Source organism: Rutidosis leptorrhynchoides, chromosome 7 (assembly GCF_046630445.1).
Source record: "Rutidosis leptorrhynchoides isolate AG116_Rl617_1_P2 chromosome 7, CSIRO_AGI_Rlap_v1, whole genome shotgun sequence".
NCBI lineage: Eukaryota > Viridiplantae > Streptophyta > Magnoliopsida > Asterales > Asteraceae > Rutidosis > Rutidosis leptorrhynchoides.
In genome coordinates, this window is record NC_092339.1 from 142214923 (window position 1) to 142220407 (window position 5485).

General features: G+C 31.4%; 1 non-coding gene across 1 annotated transcript; it reads left to right on the forward strand.

Moving 5' to 3' along the window:
• The first annotated feature begins 691 nt into the window (after positions 1 to 691).
• Positions 692 to 798, forward strand: LOC139860979 (small nucleolar RNA R71). Its single transcript, XR_011763602.1, has one exon. It is a non-coding gene; the product is annotated as a small nucleolar RNA R71 (small nucleolar RNA).
• Positions 799 to 5485: the final 4687 nt, after the last annotated feature.

The window sequence follows — 5485 nt, forward strand, 5'->3', positions numbered from 1 at the left end:
TCTTAATGACTGATCAAACCTCTCATTCGTTTGGGTTTGAGTTGTAATAAATTGTGTTTGAGATTCCATTAGCTTTGCCATCATTTCTTCTAGATTTGACTTTTTCTCTTCGGTTTGTTGTGGCGGTTTATACAAGTCGGGTCTTTGTTGATTGAAAGTGTTGTTTTGAGTTGGTTGGTTATTCGGACCTTGTTGGTTGTACGAGTTATTGTTAGGTCCATTTGGATTGTAAAGAATGTTTTGATTTCGATTGAAGTTTGGCCTTGGCGATTGATAATTATTCTGATAATTATTTCTCGGCCTTTGGTTCATGTAGGAAACATTCTCTCGTTGTTCCATGGTTTGCTCAATGTGACAATCTTTCATTAAGTGTGGTCCATCGCATTGCTCACAACTGATTCGTATTGCGTGAATATCTTTATTCATCTTTTCCATTCGTCTCTCAAAAACATCTATTTTTGCGGAAACGGAATCAAAGTCATGGCTAGAATCGGCTCTAGCCACTTTAGATGAACGAAAGATATCTTTTTCTTGGTGCCACTCATGCGAGTGGAAGGCTGTGTTATCAATAATTTTGTAAGCTTCAGTTGCGGTTTTCTTCATAATGGAACCACCAGCTGTTATGTCGATGTCTTTTCGTGTAGCAACGTCGCATCCTTGATAGAATATTTCTACTATTTGATAAGTATCTAAACCGTGTTGAGGACATCCACTCAACAATTTTTTGAATCTTGTCCACGCCTCATATAGAGTTTCATTTGGCTTTTGCGTGAATGTAACAATTTCTCCTTGAAGTCTCACAGCTTTAGATGCCGGAAAGAATTGTTTAAGAAATTTTTCAACTAAAACATCCCATGTATCAATCGCCCCTTCAGGTAACGATTCTAACCAATCTTTGGCTTCTCCCTTTAAAGTCCAGGGAAACAACATGAGATGGATCTGTTCATCCTCAACTTCTCTGATTTTGAATAGAGTACAGATCCTATTAAAGGTTCGAAGATGTTCGTTTGGATCTTCTTTTGGCGTACCACTATATTGGCATTGATTAGTTACCATGTGTAAGATTTGTCCTTTGATTTCATAATCTGGCGCATTGATGTCTGGCTTAATAATGGCGTGACCTTGGCCAGTGCGTGTGGCTCTCATTCGATCTTCCATACTTAGAGGTTCAGTTACTTCCATAATTGAATTTGTTGAATCTAAATCACTAGAGGATTCTGATTTAATGGTTTCTTCCTAGAAAATCTCTGGATGTGTAATTTGTGGTTCCTGAGGAATGATTAGTGGTTTAGGATCTCTGAATTGTCCTTGAATATCTTCCAGGTTCTCAATTGTGAAGTCGGGTTCAGAAAATGGATTATCGGAAATTTGAATTGGAGTACTTGTTCGACTAGATGATGATTCTAAAGAAAAATCAACGGCGGCAATATTAGCTAGATGTCTTGATCTGGTTACAGGTGGTGAACGTATGCTCGGTGCATTCACCGAATATCCTATTAGTTATAAAGATAAAAATTATTAAAGTTATCAAATTAATAGACTTTTCTGATTTTGCCCACGTTTCGAATAGCCAATAGATGCAGCAGGTAGCCAGGACCCTTCAAATCGGAAGCCCACAACTCGCCACTAACAAATCCAACTGTTACTACGAACCAGAAAATTTTGGATGTCTATCAATTTAACCACTTAAAATAATTTTTCGTCGAAGTTTTAAAGAAAATAAAGAAAATTCTATGTCCTAAAAACTAGAGCGTCGAGAAATAAGAAAGAAAAAGAGTGCGTCGAACAACGTCGAAAAATAAAAGGTCGAAAAATAATAATAAGAAAGTAGCGCGTCGAAACTTAAAAGTCTAAAAATTTAAATATTAAAAGTTGCGTCTAAAGGAAATAAAACTTAATGGAATTCTATATCCAACACGGCAATAACTTAATTAGGCACTAAAATCTATTAAATACTAAAGCGAAAAACGGTGTCGTAAATTTCTAAAGCGCCTAAATCTTAATTCTAAAGAAAAAACACTTAAGGGATTTTACGACAAAGCCTAAAAACTAGAAATATAAAAATAACTACGGAAAAATACTAAGTTTAAAACTAATTACAAACGATACGATTAAAAAGGTATAAATAATAAAAGGATATAATCTAAAATGATAAAAATAAGATTTTATATAAAAATATTATTTTTATATTATTCTATATAATTAATACAAATAAATAAACTTGAATTTACAAATAATAAATAAAACTAGATATAAATATATTAATTAAAACAAACCCTAATTAAATTAAATAATAATAATAATAAAAACCCTACTTCGTAATTAATGTTTTAATGATCAGGCCTGTCTAGTCAAACCATGCGATCGCATGGATTATGGCCTACGGGCTCATGTGGTCGCATGACCCAGTTTACCAGAAATAAATTGGGCTTCAAAAAGGCTTCGGCCCAGTTTTAAATTTTAATTATTATTATTATTTTTTCTGATTTTAATTTATATAAAATATTTATATAAAATTTATAAAAAAATGTATATTTAAAATTCTAAAAATAAAAATATTTTTTAACTTTATATATCTTAAAATTATATATATAGATTTAAACACTTATATATATATATATATATATATATATATATATATATATATATATATATATATATATATAGAAATTTTTTTATTTTTTTATGTTTTATATTTTTAAACTTATATATTTTTTTTTTACAAAAATAGATTAAAAACTAATAACTTTTTTTTTAGAATATAGCGTTTCGCTTCGCGTCCCCGGCAGCGGCGCCAAAAACTTGATGTTATGCGAGGTGGGGTACGAAATACTATTATTTTTATTACGAAATACGATACAATTTACACAAGTTTTATTTATTTATATAGATGGTAAATACTTAAACCTTACTACAACACTTATAGGCAGTGTACCTAATCGTAGAGTAGTGTAGTTTTTAGTAAGTCCGGTTCGTTCCACAGGGAGCTAGCGATTATGTACTATATTTTTAACAACTATATTTATATATATATATATATATATATATATATATATATATATACATATATATATATATATATAAGTAGTAATAATATTATATAAAAGGGGGGTTTTACCGTTTAATGACCGGTTTGTCGATTTTATATTTTAAGTGTAAAGATAAATGACGATAATTAAAATGCGTAAAATAAATAACAATATTTAAAACTATAAATAAATAAATGACAGTAAATAAAAGTACGATGAGATATAAAATAAAACTATTATGCTTATTTAAACTTCAGTAACCATGATGTTTGACGTTTTGATTTTAATTAATTGTTATCCGGGTTAATTGTCCTTTGTCCTGGTTTATTTGATACCTACTGGTATTTTGTCCATAATAGTCCATCGGTCATAATTATAAAATGCTCGTCAAATTAACCTTATTCCCGAAGTCAAATATTCCAACTAATTAGGGATTCGAACTGTAACAAGTTTTAATACTTTGTTTAATAATTACACCAGGTTATCGACTGTGTGTAATCCAAGGTTTTAATACTTTGTTAACAATTACACCAATTATCCTTGTTTGTAATCCACCCCTGTTTTAATGAGATATGAATATTAATTTACCCACTTGATCAGAATGAATAATCAATTACCCAACCCGGATAATTAATTAAATAATCGTAAAAGATGTCATATAAACGTCACTAAATAGAACATACATAATCATTTTAATAATTATTAGATTAACTAATTTGAAGATAGGTTCGACAGATTCTAATGAGTTATCATTCTATTAGACAATACCCCCTATCTATTAATAGTCAATAGTTCAATGTCCACAAGTGTCGGTCTCTTGCCCAAACCTTAATTATGGTACAAAATCTAATAACACCGTCTTAGTATTTAGTCTAACATCATGATTACTTTGTCTCAAATAAGCATAATAATAACTTAGTTACGAGACATTAATTTAAAAAGGAAGAACATAGCTTACAGTGGTGATTAATTGCGTAGCGTTGCACGGACAGAATTCCGACTTATAAAACCTTAAAACATTTCTTACATTAACCCAATTCTTATTAAACTTAATTTAAACTTAAAATTATAAATATAAATATATATAATTTGATCAGAGGTGGAAAAGAAAAAGATGTGTAATTCATTTGGCAGAAAACGTAGCCTTTTATAGCACTTGGCCAACTTTTCAGGGCCATGCGATCGCATAGCTTTGATGCCTTGTTACCATGCGATCGCATGGAAGGCAAATCCAGCTCACATTGCAATTAAAACATGGGCGGCTGCTGAATTATTATATAATATAATATATATAATTATATATACTTATATATATATATATTATATTATATTCTTGTGCATAGTAGACTTGTAATTTTAGGTCCGTTGTCTCGCGCGTTGATGCTCGGTTTATGTCTCGGTTCTGGATTTTCGAACGTCCTTTTGTATGCGTAAATATCTTGTACTTTGCGTTTCGCAATTTGTAATTTGTACAAAAAATTATTTTCCTTAACTCCCAAAATCCGCGCAAGTCTTTTAACTCACTTTTTAGGACGCTTTTGAGTGCACTATGGCTTTAAGGACCCTTTTCCAGTTTTAGTGGCACTTTTTCTTCAATTCTTTAATCTTCGTGCTTGGTCTTCGCATTTATTTATTTAAACGATTACAACTTAAAAATAGAACAATTACAACTAAAAACTTTACATATTGGGATGATATTGCGATTAAATATATGTTCATTTAGAGCACTATCACCTACGAATATAAGTTTTGATTACATAACATTCTAAAAATTAAACGTTCACAAATTGTTTTGATTACATTTCCATGTCATGATCCGAACCGCTTGGTGGCTCCTCCTCTTCCTCACTACTTTCCAATTCTGCGGGAACCTTTTCTTTTCCCTTTCCGCCACGGGAAAAACCCAAGTTTCTCATGAAGAAATCGCCCAAGTTTCTTTTAATACTTTTTATCACATCTTTGTTGACTTCATTCGCCACCTCCAACTTTAACCTTGCCTTGTCCGCGGCCCACCTCCGATTATACTCATCATCCGTAAACATTCTTTGACTTAATTGGGTCGAAGTACACGAATCAACCGACCTTCGTGAAAGACTTGGACCAACACCACGTTCCCATCCATACCGATGACCTAAGACATCCCGCATGATTTCCCGTTCACTCATTGGACTTTGTCTTTCAACTTGCTTATTATGCATCCACACCATATCATTCTTCATGAAATGTCCCGTTCTTATTGATTAAAAACGTTCCATATTAATTGATTTCGTTGCGAGGTTTTGACCTCTATATGAGACGTTTTTCAAAGACTGCATTCATTTTTAAAACAAACCATAACCTTTATTTCATAGATAAAGGTTTAAAAAGCTTTACGTAGATTATCAAATAATGATAATCTAAAATATCCTGTTTACACACGACCATTACATAATGGTTTACAATACAAATATGTTACA